This window comes from Cetorhinus maximus, chromosome 31, assembly GCF_964194155.1.
Source record: "Cetorhinus maximus chromosome 31, sCetMax3.hap1.1, whole genome shotgun sequence".
Taxonomy (NCBI): domain Eukaryota; kingdom Metazoa; phylum Chordata; class Chondrichthyes; order Lamniformes; family Cetorhinidae; genus Cetorhinus; species Cetorhinus maximus.
Genome location: NC_135909.1, coordinates 14568507 through 14594465, shown reverse-complemented (window position 1 = coordinate 14594465; position 25959 = coordinate 14568507). Strand labels below are relative to the sequence as shown.

The following is a 25959-nucleotide window of genomic DNA, read 5'->3' as shown; positions in this document are numbered from 1 at the left end:
AAGCCACTGAGTTCAAGGACAATTTGGGATGTGTAACAAAGACTGGCCTTGAGAGCGACGCTCACATTCCCTGAAATAATGTTTTAAAAGGGTGAATGCGCACCTCACTGATTGGATCTTCCATCAGCCCCTGTAATGGACAGACGTGTTGAATAATAAAGCGCTTTGTGATGTCAAGAAAAAGATCAATTCAGAACATCTCAGTGAAACCGAGGCTCAAACCCACATCTGCGAACAGAAGGGAATCAGAATGTTGGCAGTTTTTACAGAGCGATATTGTTGAGCTGAATGTTCACACTGGAAGGCCGTAAAGTTCCTCATTGAAGGATGAGGCACTGCTCCTCGAGCGAACCTTGAGCTTCATTGGAAAATTTCGTGACTGGATTCAAACTCAAAATCCTGTCTCAATGACATCTCAAATAAAGCTGTCGGCTGCTTGAAAACGCAGCAGTTAAACTTACTCCCTGATCATGAGAGCGACTGTGACATTTACAAAACTAAATCATTTGATAAAATAGTTCAAAACCATCAAGATTGAAATCCTATGAGAAAAAGTCGTTATTATTGAGAACTCTGCTAAGAAAGCTTCATTGGACAGCACAGAAATCAGGTGAAGAGTCTGAGTAAATCGACACCAGCGAACAAGTCAACATCAAAACTGAATCAACTCTTGTGAAGGTCAGTGAGTAAAAGCTGAGTGTTCCGTGCACCATCAGCTCATCAAGTGGATGCATTGTCTGGATAAAGCGTTCTGTTTAGAACAGGATTTATTGACCTGAGTGAGCAGGCACGTTATTGCAGAACAAATAAGTCACCTCTAGATTTTCCTTTGAAAACATAGAAACTAGGAGCAAACTTCTAGTTTGTTGATATATTGAATTGAAATAAACTGGAATTACAGTGCAAATGAATTGATATTCAAAATCAAATCTTACTTTCATGTAAATTACGTGGAGCAATTAAATTACAAACAAGAACTCAAGTGACCTGTGAGCTCAAACACAGAGAGAGTAAATTTCAGAGTGAAGACTTAAAAATTTCAATTTTTTGCAAGTGAGGGTTAAGTGCAGAGGGGGAAGGAGCTGCTGTGTAATTTTAACCGAGATACTGCAGCAAAAGTACAAGAGGGAAGGAGTGGAACACTCTAAATAACGAGAACTTTAATTAAATAGACAACTCATTTCAGTGAAATGTTGGGACAGCTGAGAGCTGTTGCCTACTCATCCTGTGCTCTGTGGGAACTCCAAATAAGACTGATGATAATAGTCAGATTCATAATACATTACAGAACCAAGCAGAATACAGAAAGTGCAGAGGAGAGATGGAAAAAGGAAATTAGATCAGAAGAGAGAGTGTATGAGAAAAGATTTGCCGGTAACAACCGAAAACACAGAAGATTTTTTACCAGCATTAGGGTAGTCACTGAAAGGGGGGCTGATTTGGAGATCCTGTCTGGGGAGAGGGCATGGCTGACGTACTAAATGAGAACATACAAACAAACTAATTAGCAGCAGGAGTAGGCCACTCAGCCCCTCGAGCCTGCTCCGCCATTCAGTAAGACCCTGCCTGATCTGATTGGAACCTCAAACTCATATTCCTGCCTACCCCCAATGACCTTTCACCCCCCCTTGTTAATCAAGAATCTATCTAACTCTGCCTTTAAAATATTCAAAGACACTGCTTCCACCAGCTTTTGAGGAAGAGAGCTCCAAAAACGCTCGACACTCGGATAGAAAAGAAACTCTGTCTGAAATGAGCGACCCCTTATTTTTAAAGAGTGACCCCTAGTTCCAGATTTTGCTACAAGAGGAAACGTGCTCTCCACCTCCACCCTGACAAGACCCTCAGGATCTTAAAGGTTTGAATCTAGTTGCCTCTTACTCTCCTGAACTCCAGGTGATACAAGCCTAACCTGTTCAACCTCACCTCATAAGACAACCGGCCCATCCCTGGTATTTGCTTCCTAAACTTTGCACTAAACCTGTCATCACAAAACAAGCGGATGCTGCTAATGTCATTGGTGGGGAAATTGGATAGGATGAAAATAGATGAAGTGGAAGCTATCACAAGGCTGGCACCGCTCACAGTAGAAAAGCTGTTCGATCCACATTGGATTACTGAGGGAATGAAGAGTGGAAATAGTGGAGACTCGAACCACAATCTTTCAATCCTCCTTGGATATGGGAGTGAAGCCAGACAACTGCAGGTTGTTGATGTTACATCCGTGTTTAAAATGGAGAGGGATAAACCCAGTAACTACAGAGCAGTTAGTCTCATGCTGGTGGTGGGGAAACGTTTAAAGACAATAATCCAGAACAAAATTCATTGTCACTGGGTAGAACATGAGATGATAAATGATAACCAGCACAGATTGGTTAACAGAAAATCAGCACTGAAATACTTAATAAAGCTCTTTGATGACGTGTCAGAGAACATTGACCAGAGGGGCGAGGATGATGATGTGTGTCTGCACTTCCAAAGGGATTTGAAAAAGTCCCACATAATGAACTTGGTAAAATTCCAGCAGCTGGGATTATAGGGGCAGCGACAGCATGGATACAAAACTGAATAAGGGACAAAAAGGGTAAAGTAGTGGCGAGCTCTGAAGAAGAGTCATACGGACTCAAACGTTAACTCTGTTTCTCTCTGCATAGATGCTGCCAGGGCTGCTGAGTTTTTACAGCATTTTCTGTTTTATTGTAAATTTTAATAACCCCCAGCCTATATTCAAGGTTGCTGATGACGCTAGCTTAGGTGACATGGTTAGTAGCATATGTGGAACCAGCAAGTTTCAAAGGGTCATTAACAGATTCAGTGGGAGAATAAAACTGTGGCCGGTGGTGGTCAACACTGGGAAGAGTGAGGTCATCCACCTTGAACTAAAGAAAGATCCGAGAATTTCCTAAACAGTCAGAAACTTGGGACTATGCCGGAAGAGCCGAGAGTGAGAGCTGAGTGAGACCGGAGGGTGGAGAAAGAACAGCGGCAGAGCTGCCCGAGAGCAGCCGCGAGGGAGAGAGACGGAGAGAAGAGTGAGAGTGGCGGGAGATAAAGAGCTGAGAGTAAGGGGCTGGAGCAAACCGGCCATGTTCAAAATATTCAATGCTTGATATCACAGGAGGTAACTGGTTAGTTTGTGCCGATTTCTCTGTTTTTCTCTTTCTAAATTAGGACATTGATTGAAACGAGGCGATGAGAATTAAAAAAAAAACAATCAGGGTAAGTATAACAGTAAGTGCGAGTGTGATAACTGGATTCAATGGGAATCATGGGGAAAACTCTCTGCTGCTTGGAGTCATACCTACCACAGAGGAAGATGGTTGTGGTTGCTGGAGATCAATCATCTCAGCTCCAGGACATCATTGCAGGAGTTCCTCAGGGTAGTGCCCTCGGCCCAACTATCTTCAGCTGCTTCATCAATGACCAACCTTCCAAAATAAGGTCAGAAACCTGATGATTGCACAAGGTTCAGCATCATTCACGACTCCTTGGAGACTGAAGCAGTTCATGGCCAAATTCAGCAAGACCTGGACAATAGCCAAGCTGAGCAGAGAAGTGGAAGAAACATTCAAGCCACACAGGTGCCAGGCAACATATAAAATATTAATTCTATCTTAATTATATATCTATCTATCTATATATATATATATATATATATATATGGAAATGAATGTACTATCGCCAAGTTTGCGGATGACACAAAACTAGGTGGGAAGGCAAATGGTGAGTGTAATTCAAGGAGTCTAAGAAGGGATATGGACAGGGAAATCTTGTTGGATTATTGTTTTAGAGTTCCTTCAGAATGTAAGAAGCACGGATGATTAAGGGGAGCCAGTTGTATTCCAAAAGACATTCTATAAGGTGCCACATAAAATGTCACTACACAAGAAAAGAGTATATGTTGTTAGGGTTCATATATTAGCATGGATTGAGAACATGACAGGAAACAGAGAGTCAGGATAAATGGGTCATTTTGAGGTTGGCAAACTATAACTAGTGGACAGATGCAGAGTTCAGTGTTGGGCCTCTACTATTTACGATCGATGTTAATGTTTTGGATGATGGTACCCACTGTATTGTAGCAAAATTTGTTGACGATGCAAAGATAGGAATCAAAGCAAGTTGTAAGGTGGATACAGAGAGTCTGCATAGATATGTAGATGTTCAAGTGAATGGGGATAAAATGGCAGATGTAGTACAATGTAGTAAAATGTGAGGTTGCCCACTTCTGCAAGAAGCATAGGAGAGAGGAATATTACTTACTGGAGAGAGACTGCAGAATCCTGTGGTACAGAGGGATCCTTGTACAAGAATTACAAAAAATGTTTAGATGACATTGCAGAATGCTGCAGTACAGATGGATATGGGTGCCACTGTATAAGAATCATTGAAAAAAAGTTAGCATGCAGGTGCATTAAATACTTAGGAGGGCATGCGGAATGTTGGTCTTAATTGCATGGTGACTGGAATAGAAAAGCGGAGAAGCCTTGCTGCAACTGTACAGGGTATTGCCGAGACCAGACCTAGAATAATGGGTGCTGATTTGGTCTGGTTACTGAAGGATGGACATACTTGCATTGAAGACAGTTCCCGAGAATGGTGACTGGGATATTCCCTCGACTGCGGGGGTTTTCTAACGAGGAAGGGTTGATCAGGTTGGATCTAGACTCACTCGAATTTAGAATGACTTAACAATATGATAGTGAATGAGTATCTGGCAATGAGTGACCAAAACATGCGAGAGACAGACATTCAGTTCGAGCAGAAAGGTCACATACATGCTGGTTATCACCTCAAGTGAGGCCAATAAGGACGGAATAAGTGGTAAACTGAGCACGTTAAATTCCCATCAGCTATTAATAGGTAAAACAAGACAGGAAACAATCAGAGGCACTCAAATAATAATAATTCAGTGTAATCTGTACCTAATGCAAATCCGAAGGAATGAAACTTTTATGATAATTATGGTTAATATTATTAATAATGGGGACGGAATTCCATAAATTAAACCAGTGATTAAGAAGGAATGACAATTTCTGTCCAGATAATGATGAACTGCGTATTTGGTGCGATGCTGTCTCCGCTATGCTGATAGTTTTGTCCTTCTCGGTGGTTCATGTCACAGGGAGGACGCTGCTGTTCAAATAAAGATGACGAATTACTGCAGGGTGTCCTATAGATCGGAAAACCTGCGGCTAAGTTCCCCTCCGAGTCACTCATCATCCTGACTTGTAAATATATCGCCGTTCCTTCACTGTCGCTGGGTCAAAATCCTGGAACTTCCTTCCTAACAGCACTGTGGGTGTACCGACACCGCACGGAATGCAGCGGTTCAAGAAATCAGCCGACCACCAACTTCTCAAGGGCAACTCGGGATGGGCAAAAAATTCCGGCCCAGCCAGCGAAACCGACATCCCGTGAATAAACTTTAAAAATTATGATCTTCACGACATTGTTTCCATCAAAGAGGATGTTTTTTTTCTATTCAGATAATCATACAGTGATAGTGAAAAGGATGTGGCCACTCAGGACATTGCGCCTGTGCCAGTTCTTTGGGAGAAATGGGCTGAGGGAAAGGGGAAAGCATTGGCTGGGATGTGTTTGCAGCATTTACAGCTTGTATCCATCTGTGAATAAACACCATGTCAGAGATTTGTTGAAGATTGAATTTTTGCACTGAAGCAAGAAACTGAAGCAAATAACAGCCATGATTGTGGGCAACAGAAAATACTCCCTTTTGGCATTAATGAGAATGTAAATAGCAGAGGATGGTTTCGATCTATCGACCTCTGGGTTATGGGCCCAGCACGCTTCCGCTGCGCCACTCTGCTGCTTGGCCTTTAATATCTACTGTTCCATTATGGTGTTAAAGTGCTTCCCAGGTTTAGAATATATTTCCTGCTGTGGAATTGTGCTCTCTGGTGTTGAGAAATGTTCTTTGTTGTTGTGTCAAATGCTTCACTGCAGTACAAACGTGTTCCCGGTTGTATAAATATGATGGCCGAGCCAGCGAATCCCATATCCATTGAATTTTTAAAAAAGTTCCGCTCTGTTGCACTTCTCAGCTCTGGCCAGTAGATGTCAGCACACTCAGAGAGCGACAGAACAGACAAGAACCGTTCACATTTTATTGGACGGCGAAGGGAGGTATTTGGAATTACTAACGGAGGAGGTGACATTTCATAATATTTTGTTATACCAAACAGAAGTTATAATGTTGTGCTGAAACCGTCAGATTGTTGTTTTGTATTTGAGAGTGAGATACATTCTTCACTGCCCTTTTCTGGCCAATTTTGTGAACGTGGGATTCAATATCTATGTCACTCACTGGTACTGTGTGAAACTGAGAGACATTCTGAAGCTGTCAGTCTTGGTTACTGTATGTGAGTGTGGAGACATTGTCAGTGGAACTGCCAATGTGTTTGGATTTATTCTGACAGTCACTCTCTTGGACAGTATATTTGTGTTATATTCCATTCCTATCTGTATCAGTATTTTCTGATATTGAGAGAGGTGGGTTACATTGTGAAACTGTCAGTGGAACTGTATGTGTGGAAGGATTTTGCTCTATCAGTCAGCTTCTGGTGCTGAAAGTGAGTTTTGGAGTCATTCTGTGTCTCTCATTCTCTGGTACAATATACCTGTGTCATATTCAGACCGCTTTTTGCATTTTCTGGTATTGTATGAGTGTCTGGGCACTTTTTGAGCCTGCCAGTAGAACTGCAGGTGTGCAAGTGTTTTGTTCTCAGTCACTCTCTGGTAATGCAAATGAGTTTGGGACTCATTCTGAATCTCTTACTGGTCTGTGTGTGTGTGTGTTTAACTCTATCAGTCAGTACTTCTGTATGTGAACATGGGAATCATTCTGAATCTGAAGTCTTTGGTGCCCTTTTTTTATTCATTCGTGGGATGTTGGCTTCTCTGGCTAGGCCAGCAGCTATTGTCCATCCTTAATTGCCCTTGAGAAGGTGGTGGTGAGATACCTTCCTGAACCACTGCAGTGCATGTGGTGCAGGTACATCCTCAGTACTATTCGGAAGTGAGTTCCAGGATTTTGACCCAGCGTCAGTGAAGGAACAGCGATATATTTCCAAGTCAGGATTTTGAGTGTAGTATCCACTCTGTATCCGTTACATCCATGTCAGACTCTCGTAACGTGTGTGAGCGTAGCATTCAATGCAGATCTGTCAATGGCACTCTGTATCTGTGATTGTAAAGTAAGTGTGGGAATCATTCGTTTCTTTCATCACTTGGTTCTGTTTGTGAGCATGAGATTCATTCTGTATCTGTCAGTGGGATTAATGTTACGTCTGTCAAACTTTGGTATTATAAAAAATTGTGAGATTTAATTGGTGTTTTTCAATCATCGGTATTGTATGTGAAAGTGGAGTTTATTGTGTGTGTATTAGTGTGTGGACTTCCATTTGTATCCGTCAGCATCTGTTACTCTATGTGATGCTTGGAGTCTTTCTAAATCTCTCAGTGGTACAATTGGTGTGTCATATTTCTTTAGTATCACTCAGATTCAGCTATTGTGAGTGAGTGCAGTGAACAGCCTGTATCTTTCAGCGTCTGGCACTGAAAATGTGCTTGAGAATTATTCTCTGCTTCTGTGTGAGTGTGGGATTCATTATATAACCTTCAGTCTCTGGGACTAATTATAAGTTTGGGTTCATTCCACATACATTTCCAGCAGAACAACAGGCCACTGATATGGTAGGTTTAAAGCAAACAACGTGTGTCAGCTTTGGGTGGGTATTAAATCTCTGTCACTGTGAACACAATTGTGAAAGATAATGTATCCTTTAATCTGATCCTGGATTGGTCCGCAAGTGTAACTCCAGCTTGTACGAAACAATTTGATATGTGGCATTCAGTCTGATTCTGAGTCAGAATTTCCACACAAATGCAAAATGGAGCTCAGTCCTGAATTGGTAAAGTATCTTTAATTTGACACTGTGTGAGGATTGAGAATTCGCATGTAGTTTATAGCTCAATCAATACTCATCAAATTAATATTGTATCTCAGTTTCGTAATCAGGGTGAGTTTTAACTAGAGTCTGAGTTTGTATCTCAGGGTATACTTGCTTTCAGAATATCTCAAACTGATAATGTAATTGAGATTTGGATTTGCATCTAATGTATGTGTCAGGACACAATGTGGGAATTAATACTACAATTTATAAACTAATTATGTGTGCAAATATTGGACTGCTGCATAATATGAATCTCAGTGTACATTATCAAGGTTAAGCCTGTAAACTTGAAAGTGGAAACATGCATCAGTTTTATTTGACATTTAGTTTGTAGCTGAGGCTGTAATCTTGTGGGATTGACCTGCTAAAAATTGGATCGTGGGTGAGAATTTGGACCATCCGTCTGTGGTGCTGAGTCGAGGTAACATTGGAAAAACGTCTATCTCTCCTGCCCTGTTTGATTGATGGATGGAAAGTGTGACTCTGGAACTATTTCTACTGTTTGAGACTGTGAAATTGATGACCTGTCTGTGTCTCTGCGCTCTGTCAGTGATAATGTACGGACTGTGTGGGAGGAGCTGGCCGAAATCTTCATTCTAGCTTGGCTGGAGGAAACACCACATTTATTCTGGTTCTTTCAATTATTTGCCTGTTGGAAAAAAAGTATATTTTAGGACTCAAGTACAGGTGGGGTGGAAGATACAGATTCCATCAGTTTGACCTCTATAAATAATCATTGTGAATGGTTTGAGGGGCTTTAGTCAGGCTCAAGCTCTGAATGGTCAGTCCATTCTCAATCTAAATCTTCAACCAATCGGAGAGCCAGGAAGCAGGAATTGGAAGTGCCGATTGGCTTATATTTTCAAACTCGAAAAGCCCTCCAATAGAGGGAAAAATAGATAATAGCCGAACGGCTTAATTTCCAGGCAATTTTAATCTCACACTTTAGGAGCTCTAATATTGCATTTTGCGTCACAGAATCCTGGCGCTATTTTAGGAACAGATTAAATCTCTTATCTGTAACCGGCGGTAACAAAGCAGCGATTTAAAACAGAGCCAATCTCAGCTCACTGGAAACGCAATAACATAGATTACCAACCGACTCCTTCACACAGGCTTCATCGGGACAGAGAGAAACGGCTGATTTCTGATCCTGTCCCCTGAAAGCGGCCGGGAATGTTACAATCGGAAGAGCGGAGCGCTCCAGCAGCCACACGCTCAGCATAGCTGCTCTTTCTCAGGAGCCTGTGAACACGGCCCGCGGGGAACTGCAGCCCAGCCCGGGAGGAGCGAGACTTGGCTTTGGCTTTGTTCTGGGCTCTACCGCCGGTCTTTCTACAATCTTACACACACTGACACCACGAATGAAGAATTCCTCTCGCACTCACCCTTTCCCTATCTTCTGGGGAATGCAGTCGGCCACTTCTGAATGGTCAGTGTTCGGAATCTCATTGGGTGGCTTTCGTAGCCAATCAGAGAGCAGCCTATTTCACCAACTTTCAAAGGTCAATGAGAAAATGGGCCAGAGATTGACTGCGCCAAACTGGCAGAGCTGAAACGGGTTTTCAAATTGAACATTAGCGCCAATGTATTTGAGAATGGCTGAAAAAAAGAGACATATCAAAGCTTTTCCTTCTGCATTCAACAGGACACTCCCAAGAAAACCAATATAAGGGGAAGACAACAATTTATACTCATAGAGAATATACTTCAGGGTGGAAAGTGACGGTCTCAGGCCCGGTCATGAGCTTGTGTGATACACAGCGCGAAATGATCTGTTCAGGGGAGCCATTACCCTGCAGGATGCCTTTGATGAGCCCGATTTCAGCATCAAGCTTGCACGGTGAGCAAATGGTTCGGGTCCTATTTACAAAGTTGCCGATAAGACCAATCTTACTTACAGAGCGTGGGACTGTAAGAATCCCAACGCGTATATTGACCAGTGAAGGTCGGCTTGCGGTAAACCTGCTAGAGAATTGTCTGGAAGATTTCTCAACTAGTGTGTGATGGAAGCGGAGTTATTTTGACTGCTCCATTTCATAGGTGAATTTGAGCGCAGATTGGAGCCCATAAAGACATGTAAGGAAATTGTTACATGCAGCTGCGGATTTAAATATAGCAAACGTATCATCCACATATCGGAAATATGCGAGAGGGAGGGGGTGAGGCGTCTTTCCACCCTGGGCCCGAACTTTACGATCGAAAAACGTGAGTGATGAAAACGTTAGATCTACTTTATTTCGTTAGTCCTTTATTTTCTTGTTGGAAATCTTGCCACACTTTCTGTTGTTCTTTGTCTCATTTTGGAAACCACAGAGATTACCTCCGCGGGCCCGGAATTGCGGTCTGACCACGGATAAGGCTGAAAATAAATCACTACTGCGATGGCCGGGAATCGAACCCGGGTCAACTGCTTGGAAGGCAGCTATGCTCACCACTATACCACCATCGCACACTTCTTCAAATTACAGTCAGCATTTATAGTACCGCGAAACACACTATATCTTTGGCATCTTGTGTCCGATTAATAAACTGTTTTGCAATAACTCTCACCATGTTTATGTTGTTTCACGCTCATTTAAAATGTCCCCAAAGAAGTTACCACATTGCACGTCTCGCGTGCAGCCAGCAGAGGGCACCAGTCCACAATAAATTGGCTCCTGCTGTTTCTGTGGACACATCGAGACAGGAAAAGGTCTGTTGCTGCCCGGGGAACGGGCCGTGAAACAGACAAAGATAGTGACCAACTACAACGGCCCCATGTAGATATCCACAAAGTTCCGAACAATAAAAAAATGCAACTTATCCTGGTTGGGAAGATGAAGTTCACTCACTTTCTGATACTGCGTGTGAGTGTGGGATGCTGATGCTGAGTGTGGAACTCAGTCTGGATCTGTCAGTTTCTGGTGTTGAATGGGAATGTGGGAGTCACTCTCAATATCTGGGACTCTTTGCAACATATTCTGCATCTGTTTGTCTTTGGTGCTGAATGTGAGAATGGGTTTAATTCTGTCACTGTCAGGCTGTGGTAATCTGTGTGAGTGTTAGATACATTGAGTAACTCTCAGTCCTGATTTTGCCCACAACGTTGTCCGTCCCTAATTGCTCTTGCTAATAGAGCATTTAAATGGGCTGTGGCTCTGGGGTCTGGAGTCAAATGTCGGCCAGACCAGGTAAAGGACATTAGTGATGGGTGGATTTTGACGACAATCGACAATGGGTTTGTTAAAAGAAAAATACTGCGGATGCTGGAAATCCGAAATAAAAACAGAAAATGCTGGAAAAACTCAGCAGGTCTGTCAGCATCTGTGGAGAGAGAAACAGAGTTAATGTTTCGAGTCTGTATGACCCTTCTTCAGAGCTAAAGAGAGGTACAAATGTGATGACATTGATACTGTTTAAGGGGTGGGGCAGGTGAAGCTGGATAGAAGGTCAGCGATGGGTGGCGGCTAAGGAGAAATTGACAAAAATGGCCTGGACAAAAAGGCAAAGGGAGCGTTAATGGTGGTGATAAGGGCTAAAGGAGGTGCTGATAGTGGCGTAAAGCTAAGAAAGCAGATGTGTTAATAGCAGAACAAGGGTAAACACTCTGTGAAAGAACAACATGGAACAAGTAACAGATGGCCCTTTTGGGGAAGGGGGCAGTGGTTAGGGAAAAAGGATGGATAAAGGGATAAAAAGGGAATAAAACAATGAATAAAAATGAGGATAAGTGGATAAAAAATAATTTAAAATAAAATGGGGATTGAAAGAGGGGTGAAGATAGAGGAGAGAGTTCCTGACCTGAAGTTGTTGAACTCAATGTTAAGTCCGGAAGGCTGTTAGGTGCCTAATCGGAAGATGAAGTTCTGTTCCTCCAGTTTGCGTTGGGCTTCACTGGAACTTTGCAGGTCAAGGACGGATATGTGGGCATGAGAGCAGAATGGTGTGTTCGAATGGCAGGCGACAGGAACATCTGGATCATGCTTGCAGACAGACTGAAGGTGTTTCACAAAGCCGTCATCCAGTCTGCGTTTGGTCTCTCCAGTGTAGAGGAGGCCGCATTGGGAGCAGCGAATGCAGTAGACCAAATTGAAGGAGGTGGAAGTGAAGCCCTGCTACACCTGAAAGGAGTGTTTGGGCCCTTGGACGGTGAGGAAGGAGGAGGGAAAGGGGCAGGTGTTGCAACTTCTACAATTACATGGGAAGGTGGCCATGGGAAGGGGATGAGTTGTTGGGAATGATGGAGCAGAAGACCAGGGTGTCCATGAGGGAACGGTCCCTACGGAATGCTGATGGGGGTGGAGGGGTGGTGAGGGGAAGATATGTTTGGTGGAGGCATCATGATGGAGTTGCTGGAAATGGCAGAGGATAATCCCATGAATGCGGAGGCTGGTGGGGTGAGAAGTGCGGACAAGGAGGGTCCTATCATAGTTCTGGGGGGGGAGGGGAAGGTATGAGGTCAGAAGCGGGGGGAGTTGGGTCAGACACGGTTGAGGGGCCCTGTCAATCACAGTGGGTGGGAAAGCTCGGTTATGGAAGAGGGAAGACATGTCAGAAGTGGTGTTTTAGAAGGTGCCGAGCCCAACATTCATTGAGGTGAGGGCGTAAGGGTATGAAACTGAGTCCTTTGCTGAGTACAGAACATTCAGCATCAGAGAGGGGAAGGTCAGAGGGTACGGTGCATACACGGCAAGGGCTGGGATTAGAAGGCGGGATGGGGTCAGAGGGATGGGAAGGGATGGAGGGTCCTGGATGGGCGTTGGTATCAATAGGTTGTTGGAGCTTGCGTTCCTTAACACCTGAAAGGAAAAGTTTCTTATTAAGGCGTCGGATGAGATGAAGAATAAAATGAAAGCGGGGACAAGGACAGCTTTGAGATAGGATGAGTCGATGCTGCTGGAGGGAGAGGTCGAGTGTGTTCATATGGCGGCACATGGCACTGGGTGTGGATCTCAGGATGTGGCAAGAACAGCAGCCCGAGGAATGTTTGAAGTCCTGAAGATACCTGTAATGCTGGGAGGATTCGAAACATGAGGGATGGAGCTTTAGTTGGAATCCATGTGGGGTAAGTCGGAGACGGAGACAGTTGCTGAGGAAGGAAACATGGCTGTGGAAGCGAGTTTTGGTAAACACCTTGTCAAACACCAGGAGGGATATGGAAAGCAATGAAGGTGAACAGGACGAAAGAGACAAATGGAAATCCTGTCGGACAGAAGAGTAGTCCTTCTTCAAGGTGGGCATTCCTGGAAGAGAAGTGGCAGTGAGTTAAACACTAAGATAAAAGCAAAATACTGCTGATGCTGGAAATCTGAAATAAAAACAGAAAATGCTGGAAAAACTCAGCAGGCCTAACAGCATCTGTGGAGAGAGAAACAGAGTTAATATTTCTAGTCTGTATGACCCTTCTTCAGAGACTTATTGTCCATGACATCTTTGTCAATCTCTCGTTAGCCCCCACCTATCACTGACCTTCTTTCCAGCTTAACCTGCTCCGCCCCCTTAAACAGTATAAATTTCATCACATTTCTACCGCTCTTTAGCTCTGAAGAAGGGTCATACAGACTCAAAACGTTAACTCTGTTTCTTTCTCCACAGACAATGGTTTTGTGATCATCAACAGACTTTTGATTCCAAGCTTCACCATTGCCATGGTGGGATTCGAAGCCGGGTCCCTCTGGAATACTAGTCCAGTGACAATAACACTGAGCCACCACCTCTCCATCTGGCAGAGTGGCTCAGCAGAAGCGTGCTGGGCCCATAACCCAGAGCTCGATGGATTGAAACCATCTTCTGCTATTTGCATTTTCATTAATGACTGTGGGATTCATTCTGTTTCTATCAGGCTTTGATTCTGAACGTGTGCTCATGATTCCTCTGTGTCTGTAAGTCTGTGCTACTGTGTGAAAGTCTGATTCATTCTCTATTTCTACATCTCAGACTGTTTCAAATTCATTCTGTATCTACTGGTCAGTTATACTGTGTGAGATGTGGGATTCATTCTGCATTTGTCTGTCTCTGGTGCTGTCTGTGTATTGGGCAGTTTGTCCGTGCCTGGTAACGTATAGGGTTTGTCCAGTAGTTCACCATGTCCAGTTTTGTGAGTAAATGTGGGGTTTATTTTATTGTTCTCAATCTTTGATGTTGCTTATGACTCTGGGATTAATTCTGGATCTGTACTCAATAGTTATCTCAGGCATGGTGTTGTAAATGATTCACATCTTAATACCTGTCAGGAAGGAAACCTCTCATCCCAATCCTCACCCAATTTGGCTTATCTGTGATCTTAGAACCAATCACAATCATCAGGTTAACCCTGAACTGCAGTCTACAATGTGAAATAAATGGTTTTGCCAACCACTCTTGAGATACCTATTAAATACAGATATGGAAGTAAAGTACCCTCACATACAGCTCCCGAGTCACATAGATAGAGTACGAATCCCACTTACACACACAGTTCCAGTAACCGAGTGATTTACAATTAATCCCACAGTAACTCTCTGTCCCAGATGTAGACATATATTAAAATACATTACTCCAAATTCCCATTCAGTACCAGATTTTGACAAATACAGAATGAACCCTGCACGCACATACAGACACACACAAAGATAGTGACTGATACAGGATGTGACACAAATTCACATGCAGTACCAGGGAATAACAGTTAAATATTAAATCCCGCCATCAATTCCAGTACCGGAAAACAATGCACACAAAATGAATTTTACTGACATTCATTAACAGAGATTGTAAGATACAGAATGAATCCCATAGTACTGTTCAGTTCCAGATACTGACAGATGCAAAATTAATTGCAACTACTCACACTGAAAAACACAATTAGTTCCACATTGACATGGAATATAAAACACTGGCAGATGTTGAATGAATCTCAAGCTGACAGTCAGTACCAGATACTGATGAAATAAAAATCACTCACTCTTGTTCAGAGTGGGAGACTAAAAGATAAATAAAAGGATATTCACACTCAGATAGAGTACCAGAGACTGACTTGCAGAACCCGAACCACTCAGACATCATACCAAAGACTGAAATACACCAAATAAATCACTCACTAAGGGGCAATATCATAGCAAACAAAATAAGGTCAGAGGCCTGACCTTCTGCCTAACTAGATTTTCCTGCCTACACCCCATATCCATTGATTCACTGAATAACCTGTCTGCGTCATCCTTAAATATATTTATGGATGAAGCATCCATATTTCACTAGGACAGAGAAGTATTAATATTCACATGCTGAGAGTGCAGAATTTCTCCATATTTGAGTCCAAAATGATCAACCCCTTATGCTGACATGGTGCCCACATGTTCTAGATTCAGGGGCATCGATAATGGAAAGTAGGGAAATGCTGGATGAATTAAACAGGTATTTTGCTTCATTCTTCACTGTGGAGGACACCAGTAACATCCCAGAAATAGCTGTAAATCAGGAAATGGAAGGGAGGGAAGAACTTGGGGAAAATTACAATCACCAGGGAAGTGGTATTGAGTAAATAGTTGGGGCTGGGGGCTGACAAATCCCCAGGTCCGGATGTGCTTCACCTTAAGGTCTAGAAAGAAGTGGTTAGTGAGATTGTTGATGCACTGGTTTTAATTTCCCAAAATTCCTTAGATTCAGGGAAGGTTCCATTAGATTTGAAAATAGCAAACATAACTCCTTCATTCAAAAAGGGAGGGGCACAGAAAGCTGAAAACTATAGGCCAGTTAGCCTAACATCTGTCACAGGGAACATTTTAGAAGCTATTAAGGAAGTTATAGCAGGGCACTTAGAAAAATTCAAGGGTCAACATGGCTTTGTGAAAGGGAAATCATGTCCACCCAATTTATTGGAGTTCTTTGAAGGAGTCACATGTGCTGTGGATGAAGGGGAACCAGTCCATGTACTGTACTTAGATTTCAAGAAGGTATTTGATGAAGTGCCACATCAAAGGTTATTGCATTAAATAAAAGCTCATGGTGAAGGGGGTAACATATTGGCATGGATAGAAGATTGGCTAGCTAACAGGGTGCAGAGAGTTGGCATAAATGGGTCTTTTTATGGTTGGCAGGATATGACGAGTGGTGTGTCACAGGGATCAGTGCTGGGGCCCCAGCTTTTTACAATTTATATAAATGACCTGGATGAAGGGACCGGAGGAATGTTTGCTAAATTTGCTGATGAGACAAAGTTGGTAGAAAAGTAAATTTTGAAGAGGACATAAGGAGGCTACAAAGTGACATAGATAGATTTCGTGAGTGGGCAAAGATCTGGTAAATGGAGTATAAGGTCGGCAAATGTGAAATCTTTCCTTTTGGTCAGGAAGAATAATAAATAAGCTTATTATCAAAATGGTGAAAGATTGCAGAGCTCTGAGATTCAGAGGGGTCTGGGTGTCCTGGTGCATGAATCACAAAAGGTGAGTCTGCAGGTGGAGCAGGTAATTAGGAAAGTTAATACAATGCTATCATTTATTGTGAGGGAAATTGATTCCAAAAGTAGGGAGGCTGTGCCTGAGTTGTATACGGCATTGCTGAGACCTCTTCAGAAGTATTGTATACAGTACTGGTCTCCTTATTTAAAGAGAAATGTACATATGTTAGAAGCAGTTCAGAGAGGGTTTACTAGACTAATACCAGGAAAGAGTGGATGGTGGGGGCGTTGTCTTATGAGGAAAGGCAGGACAGGTTAGGCTTGTATCCACTGGAATTTAGAATAGAAAGAGGTGATTCAATTGAAACCTTTAAAGTCCTGAGGGGTATTGACAGGGTGGATGTGGAGAGGATGTTTCCTCTTGTGGGAAAATCTAGAACTACGGGTCACTGTTTAAAAATAAGGGGTCACTCATTTAAGACAGATATGAGGAGAATGTTTTCTCTCAGAGGGTTGAGAATCTTTGGAACTGTCTTCCTCAAACGGCAGTGAAAGCAGGGTCTTTGAATATTTTTAAGACAGAGCTCGATAGTTTCTTGATTAACAAGAGGGTGAATGGTTATCGGGGAAGGCAGGAATGTGGGGTTGAGGTTACATTCAGATCAGCCATGAGCTTACTGAATGGCGGAGCAGGCTCGAGGGGCCGGGTGGCCGACTCCTGCTCCGAATTCATATGTATGTCCGTATTCCATAACCAGGACAAACAACCTCTCAGTGTCTAACCTGTCAAGCTCCATTGTAATCCTGCACGCGTGGATGAGATCACTTCTACTTCCAATAACCAGAGAATATGAAAACAATTTACACTGCTTCTCATCATTGGACAAACGTCTCATCACAGCGACCAATTATTTTATGACCTCCAGTGTAAATATATCCTTCCTTAGATAAGGAGACAAAAAACAGTGCAAAATGCTGCATGTGTGGTCGCAGCAAAGCCGTATGGAAGTGTAGTAAGTCTTCCTTACTGTTGTACTCCAACCCCCTTGTCATAAAGTCTAACATGCTAGTGCCTTCCACATTGATTTCTGGATGCTATCTTCCCATGATCCATATACAAGTTCACTCAAATCTCTCTGAACATCAGGATTTACAATTTCACCTGGAGAACAACAGACTGTCAGACACAGAAATAATACATTGCTCACAGGCAGTAATGGAGACTGACAGTTTGAGAATGTTTCTCATATTGACAGTGTCACAGATTGGCAGATACAAAATGTATGAAATATCACCAAAGAGTGCCAAGGACTAACATTCGGAAAATGACTGCCAGACTCACAAAGATCACGTTTCAGAGTGAAACAAATTCAATGTCATGCTGACAGAGGCCTGGCGAGACGAGAAACTGATGTACAGAATTAATGTAATCCTGACACAGGACTGGCGAGTGATAATTAAATAGCCAATCACACACTCAGGTAAAGCACCAGAGATGGACAAACCCAGTAAAGCCAGAGGGATAAACCCAGTAACTACAGACCAGTTAGTCTCATGCTGGTGGTAGGGAAAGGTTTACAGAATTCAATAGATTATTGAATCCAGGACAAAATTCATTGTCACTTGGTAGAACATGGGTTGATAAATGACAGCCAGCACAAATTGGTAAACAGAAAATTATGACTGAAATACATAATGAAGTTATTTGATGAAGTTTCAGACAACATTGACCAGGGGAGTGAAGTTGATGAAGTGTGTCCGGACTTGCAAAAGGGTTTGTAAAAATCCCACATCATAGACTTGTTAGTAAAATTCAAGCAGATGGGAATACAGGGGCAGTGGCAGCATGATTACAGAATTGAATAAGGGGAAGAAAGGATAAAGTGGTGGTGAGCGGTGTGTTTTTCAGGGTGGAGGGATACATACACAACTGATTCTCTGTCACGTCAGGTGGCTGTTCTATTCCCATTCCCAGAGCTCTTTTACATTTTAATAACTTCCAGACTATATCCAAGTTTGCTGATGACACTAGGTTAGGTGACATGGTTAGTAGTGTAGGTGGGAGCAGCAAGTTTCAAAGCATCACTGACAGATTCAGTGAGTGAAAAAAACCGTGGCCGACGGTGGTCAACATGAGATCATCCATCTTGGAGCAAAGATCAGAGAATTTCCTAAACAGTCAGAAACGTGGGACTGTGGAGGAGCCGAGAGTGAGAGTGAGAGCTGAGTGAGACTGGAGGGTGGATAAAGAGCAGCGGCAGAGCAGCCCGAGAGCAGCAGTGAGAGAGAGAAGGAGAGAAGAGTGAGAGCGGTGGGGGGGATAAAGAGTTGTGAGGGAGGGGTTGGAGCAAACCGGCCATGGTTAAAATAAATAGTCAGAGCATGATAAATAGGAGCTGGAAAATTAAACATTACAATCAGGGTAAGTATAACAGTAAGTGTAAGTATAATAAGAGTATTAGTGCAGAGCAGGTTGAGAGGCATTTAATAAAATTAATAATTTAAACAAGGTACTAATTAGATTCTAAAAGAGGGAATAGAGGTTTATTTTCGATCATGGATGGGCAGCTGAGACCTGTTGTTTGCAGTTCCTGCCCCATGTGGGAACCTCAGGACACTTCATGTGTCTTGGGGGCCACATGTGCAGGAAGTGTCTCCAGCTGCTTGACAATGATGAAAACGTGGTTAAAAAATGGTGAGGACTGGTGCTTAATATTCACTGATACAAACTGTTCAGAAAATATAGAGAAGGGAAAAAAGGAAGTGGGTTAGCGGGACTGATTAAGGGAATCACTGTAATATTGGGAAGAGACAATGTCCTTGACCGGAAATGGGCAGAATTCATTTGTTCGAGCTGAGAAATAGTCAGGGGATGATCAGACTCATGGGGATATTAAATCGGCCTCCAAATAGTGAGAGAGAGATAGAGGAGCAAATCTGCAGGGAAATCACAGAGGTGTCTAAGAACATAGGAAGATATGAATTAGGAGCAGGAGGAGGCCACTCGGCCCCACGAGCCTGCTCCACTATTCAATGAGATTATGGCTGATCTGATTGTAACCTCAACTCCACATTCGTGCCTACCCGTGATAAGATTTCACCTCCCCACCACACCCTTGCCTATCGAGAACCTATCAACTTCTGCCTTAAAAATATTCGAAGACTCTGCTTCCAGCACCATTGAGGACGAGAGTCCAAAAGACTCAAGACCCTGTCAGAGAAAAAACATTATCATCTGTCTTAAATGGGCAACGCCTTAATTTTAAACAGCGACAAGAGCTGTAGAGTGGTGATATCCAGGGGCTTCTGAAATGTGTTCAGGAGACAATCCTCGACCAGAATGTTCTCAGTCCAGTTAGGAAGGAGGCATTGCTGGATCTGGTGCTGGGGAATGAGGTGGGCCAAGGTTGGCCACGTGAACCAAGTGTCTGTGGGTGAACCCTTGGGTAAGAGTGATCATCGTATCACAAGCTTGAGATGAGCAAGGAGCAATCAAAAGTAGAACTTCTAAATTGGAAGAGGACTAACTTCAATGTGAGGAGAGGGGGTTTAGCCAGGGTAAAATGGAACCAAAGACTGACAGGGACATCTGTAATAGAGCAATGAGCGATCTTTCAGGAGGAGATGTTTCAGGTACAGACTAGGTACATTCCAATGAGGGGGGAAAGGGAGGGTAACCAAAGCCAGAGCTCCTTCAGTGAAGAAGAAAATAGAAAATATAATGAAACAATGAAAAGACTGTATGATGCATGTCTGATGAATTCTTCAAGCGAGAACTAGGTGACTTTTATTATACAAGAGTGTGGAATTAACTCTCTATCTGTCTATCTCTGTTATTGTGGGTGAATCTAGAATTAACTAATTCCAAGTATCTGATAATCTGCACATGAGTGCTCAATTACCTCTCTATCCGTCTGTCTCTGTTACTGCATTTCTGGGTGGAATTACCTCCCTGTCCATCTTGTTAGTGTATGTGAGGGTGGAATTAATTCTGTCTCTGTTATTCTCTATGACTGTTTGTGAGTGGGGCAGTAATTCTCTGTTTATCTCTATTATTGCATGTGAGACTGGAATTAACTGTCAGTCTTTGTTACTGTATATGAGTGCAGCATTATCTCTTCCTCAGTCTCTATTGCCGTAATTGAATGTGGAATTAACTCTGTCTCAGTTTCTGTGACTGTACAAGAATGCACAATTCACTCTACATTAGTCTCCATTACTTTATATGTGTGTGGAATTATTTCTCTATCTGTTGGTCTCTGCTACTGTATGACAGCCTGGGATTAACTCTCAATCGTTTTGTCTCCATTACTGTGTGTCAGTGTGGAACAAACATTGTCAATCTGTTACTGTGTGTGAGTGCAGAATTAATACTCTATCAATCAATGTTACACTACGTGTGTGTGGAAATCACTCTCTGTCAATCTATAATAATGTGTGTAATTAACTCTCTGTCTGTCAGTCTCTGTTACTCTCTGGCAGTGAGTCAATTTCAGGTTAGCAAACTGTAACCAGTAGAGTGTCACAGGGATCAGTGCTGGGTTCTCAGCTATTTACAATCTATATTAATGACTCAGATGAGAGGGGAGAGCATCACCAAATTTTCAGACAATACATAAATAGGTGGAAAAGCAGGTTGTGAGGGGGACACAAAGAGTCTGCAAGAGGATATAGAAAGGTTAAATCAGTGGGCAAACATTTGGCAGATGAAATACAAAGTGGGAAAATTTGATGGGAAGAATAGAAAATCAACACATCATTCAAATGATATATATATTAATGGCCTAGACTGTGGTGTGCAAGGCATGATTTCAAAATTCGCAGATGATACGAAGATTGGAAACATTGTCAACTGTGATTGGGATAGTCTTGAACTTCAAAAGGACATAGACATGTTGGTGGATTGGGCAGGCAAGTGGCAGCTGAAGCTCAATGCAGAGAAGTGTCAGGTGATTCATTTTGGTAGGAAAAACATAGTGAGACAGTATTAAATAAAGGGAGACCCTCTAAAGGAGGTGCAGGAACAGAGGGACCGCATTGTATATGTACATATGTCATTGAAGATGGTGGGGCATGTTGAGGGAGCAGGTAATAGAGCATATACTAACTTAGGCTTTATTAATAGGGGCACTGAGTATAAGGTTCTGTGATTCTCTGAAGAGTAAGGAGGTCATGTTGAACTTTTATAAGTCTCTTTTTAGGCTTCATCTGGAGTACTGTGTCCAGTTCTGGGTGTCATACTTAAGGAAGGATGTTAAGGAATTGCAGAGAGTACACAGAAGATTCACAAGAATGATTCCAAGATAAAGAACTGTAGCTATGGGGATAGATTGGAGAGGTTGGGTCTGTTTTCCATGGACAAAAGGCGGCTGAAAGGAGACGTGAGGGGTGTATTCAAGATCCTGAGGGGTATGGACAGAGTAAATAAATGACAAATTGTTCCCACTCAATAGAACATCAAGAACCAGAAGGCACAGATTCAAAATAATTGGCAAAAGGAGTAAATGTGATGTGAGATAGACTCAAACTTTCATTCAAGATTTAATTTTTTTTCCACCCAGAGGGTGGTTGGAGTCTGGAACAAACTTCCTCAAAGGGTGGTGGAGGCAGGTTTGCTTGAGATATTCAAAAGGGAATTGAATTGCTACCTGAAAGGAAAGAACGTGCAAGGTTACGGGGACAAGGGAGGAGAGTGGCGCTAGGTAGAATGCTCTTTCAGAGAGCCAGTGCAGACTTGATAAACCGAATGGCCTCTTTCGATGCAGTGATACTGTGGAGAGAGACTGCAGAATGTTGCAGTACAGAGGGATCAAGATCTCCTTGTACATGAATCACAAGAAGTTAATGTGCAGCTGCAGCGAGTAATTAGGAAGGGAAATGGAATGTTGGCCTTTATTCCGGGGGGGGGGGGGGGAGTATCAAAGTAGGAAAGTCTTGCTACAGCTACACAGCATTGGTGAGACTACACCGAGAGTCCTGTGTTATGTTGGAGTCTCCTTATTTAAAGGGGGATATAACTGCATAGGGGGAAATTCACAGAGGTGCTAGACTGACTCCTGAGATGAAGGAGTTGTCTTATGAGGAATGTTTAAGCAGGTTGGGCTGAACCGCATAGGAGATTCGAAGAATGAGAGGTGATCTCATTGAAACATATAAGATTCTGAGGGGGTTTGACAGGGTAGATGTTGAGAGGAATGTTTCCATTTGTAGGGAATATAGAACCAGGGGGCACAGTTTAAAAATAAACATCTCCCATTTAAGAAGAAGGTGAGAAGGAATTTCTTCTCTCAGAGTGTCCTTAATCTTTGTAATTCTCCACCTCAGAGAGCAGTGGAGGCTGGGTCATTGCACATATTCACGCTGAGTTAGACAGATTTTTCATCGGCAGGAGAGTCAAGGGTTATAGGACAGGTGGGAGAGTGGGTTTGAGGCCACAATCAGATCATCCATGGTCTTATTGAATGGTGAATCGATGGGCTGAATGGCCTCCTCCTGCTTCTCTTTCTTATATTTTTAATTTGTCAGTGTGGGATTCACCCTCTGTTTGTCAGTCTCTTTTACTGTATTTCAGTGTGGAATTAAGTCAGTCTGATCTGCATGTGAGTGTGGAATTGATTCTCTGTCCATCACTCACTGAATGTGAGTGTGTAATTTAAATCTCTGTCAGTCTCTGATATGGTTATGAGAGTGGAACTAACTCTCGAACAGCCTGTGATACTGTATATGAGTGTGGAATTCACTCTTTGTCAGCCACTTGCTGTATGAAAATATGGAATTAACTCCTTATGTCAGTCTCTGTTACTGTATGTGAGTGTGGAATTAACCCTCTATCGGTCAGTCTCGGTTACTGTGAATGTGGAATTCTCTTTCCCAGTCTCTGTTGTGACAACTGACAGTGGAATTTAGGACCTGTCAATTTCCATTAATATTTCAGTGATGAATTAACTTACAACAACAGAGGCTGAGTGAAAGTAAGAGAGTTAGTTCCACACTCACATATTAGTCTGCCTGTGTGACTGAATGTGAGTGAGGAATAAACAATCTGTCAGCCTCTGTTACTGAGTGTGTGGAATTAACTCTCTATCAGTCAGTCTCTGTTATTGCGAGTGTGAATTCACAGAATCACAGAATTGTTATGCTATAGAAGGAGGCCATTTGGCCCATCATGTCTGCACCAGCTCTCTGAGCATTTTAAACTTAGTGCCAATCTCCTGCCTTTTCCCCATAACCCTGCACATTGTTTCTATTCAAATGATCATCCAATGCCCTCTTGAATGACTTAATTAAACCTGCCCCCACCACACTGCCAGGCAGTGCATTCCAAAACCTAACTACTTGTTGTGTGAAAAAGTTTTTTCTCACTTCACATTGGCTTCTTTTGCAAAACACTTTAAAACCATGCCCTCTGGTTCTCGATCTGTTTACAAGTGGGAAGTTTCTCTCTATCTACTCTATGCACACACCTCATGATTTTGAAAACTTCTATCAAATCTCCTCTTAGCTTTCACCTCTCCAAGGAAAACAGTCCCAACTTCTCCAATCTTTCCTCATAACTGAAGTGCCTCATCCCTGGAATCATTCTCATAAACATCTTCTGCACTCTCTCCAATGCATTCAGATCCTTCCTATTGTGTTAAGCTTAACTTTCAATCTCTGTCACATATGCAAGCGCGGATTTAGCTTTCTATCCAATCATGTCGGTTACTGTACGTGAGTGTGAAATTAACTCTGTATGATAATCTATTACTGTAGGCGAATATAAAATTAACTGTCAGTTTCTGTCACTGTATCAGAAGGTGGAATTAATGCTGTATCTGTCAGTCTCGGTTACTGTATCGGGCCATGGAAAGAACTCCTTTCAGGCTCTGCTACTTCAAGAAAGTTAATTCCACACTCATCATCTGCCAATCTGTGTTACTGTATATGAGTGAAATATTAACTCTCAGTCTCTGTTTAGAGAGTGAAGAATTAAATCTCTATCATTAAGTCTCTGGTATTGACTGTGGGTGTGGAATTCATACCTTACATGTCAAACTCTTTGCTGTACATGAATGCAGAATTAATTCTGTACCTGTCAGTATCAATTTTGCTATGAGTGTGGTATTCACTCTCTGCCAGTCTCAGTTACTGTGAGTAAGTGTGAAATTAAATTTCTGACAGTCTTGGTTGCTGTGCGTGATTGTGGAATTGTCTTCCTGTCAATGTCTGTTACTGGATCTGAGTGTGAAATTAACTCTCTGTTAGAGTCTGTTACTGTAAGTGCGTTTGAATAAAAAGTCTAATAATTTGCATTACTGAATGTATGTGGAATTAATTTTCTGTCTGTCTCTGTTACTGCGAGTGTGGCAGAGCAGACAGGAAGACTTTTTATCCCATTGGTGGAAAGGTGGAGGGACAATGGGCACAGATTTAAGGTAACTGGTAAAATAAGCAATGGCAACATGAGGAAAAACCTTGTCATGCAGTGACCGGATAGGAGAAGTGCATGAGAATGTAGTAAAGGCAGGTTCAATCAAGGAATTCAAGAGAGAATTGGATTATTATCCAAAAAGGAAAAACATGCAGGGCTATGTGGAAAAGGCGGTGAAGTGGCAAGAGGTGATTTGCTCCTTCAGAAGGCCAGCAAAGACATAATGGGCAGAATGGCCTCCGTCTATGTTGTAATCATTCTATGGTTCGATGAACTAACTCTCTGTCAATCTGTCTTACAATATATGAATGTGGGTAGAATTAACACCATCTGTCAGTCTCTGCTATTACATATAAATGTGAAATATACTTCCTGTCAGTCTCTGTTACTGTACAGGAAACAGTAAATGACCTTCTATCAGAAATGCTTGGGCCCTACTGTTCTTAAAAGTGCTTGCGGTTAAACCCACCGCCTTCTCCTCTCTCTACTCTCCAGTTCTAAATCAGCCAACAAGAACATACCTTCAAAGTAAGTGAGGAATGACTTCCACGTCCAACATCCATTCTGATTCAAAAGTGTTCTTCATTTGCCAGTTTGAGTTTCTGACCTTGGTTTTATGAACAACACCTGCAATAATTCACTGACAACATCATGTCGATAGTGGCAATCTGAAATAAAGAGAGAAAATACTGGAAATACACAGCACATCAGACAGCATCTGTGGAAAAAGAAAAGTTCACATTTCGGATTACTAACAATCAACCTGCAATAAAACACTTACTAACATCCGCCCATGGTGACTGCAGTTCCCACAATTACCTGCATCCCAGAAACGGCTCTATTCAATGGACTGACTTCCCCGGCATTGAGAGTGTGCATGCTCCTCAGGGCCGGCCCCGGGTCAATCTGAGGTCGAACTTATCAGCCCATTTCACCAATATGCTTATGTCCTCTTGAAGTTTAACACTATCCTCCTCACAGTTCACAATACCTCCAAGTTTCATGTCATCTGCAACTTTTGAAATGGTGTCCCATACACCAAGGAGTAGGTCAACAATATTTTTCAGGAAGAGCAGGGTCCGAACACCGACCCCTGGGTAACTCCACTAAAAACTTTTTACAGTCTGAAAAACAACCATTGACCACTACCCTCTGTTTCCTGTCACTCAGCCAATTCCATATCCATGTTGCTCTGTCCGTTTTATTCCATGAGC

The 25959-nt window shown here is 42.5% G+C and overlaps 1 protein-coding gene and 1 non-coding gene across 2 annotated transcripts in view; one reads left to right on the top strand and one right to left on the bottom strand.

The window, feature by feature from the left end:
* The window catches only part of LOC144670292 (histone H2AX-like), a 297255-nt gene that overhangs the window by 178600 nt on the left and 92696 nt on the right, over window positions 1–25959 (top strand). The gene's annotated exons all lie outside the window — the stretch shown is intronic.
* trnag-ucc (transfer RNA glycine (anticodon UCC)) lies at window positions 10357–10428 on the bottom strand. The gene has a single exon. It is a non-coding gene; the product is annotated as a tRNA-Gly (tRNA).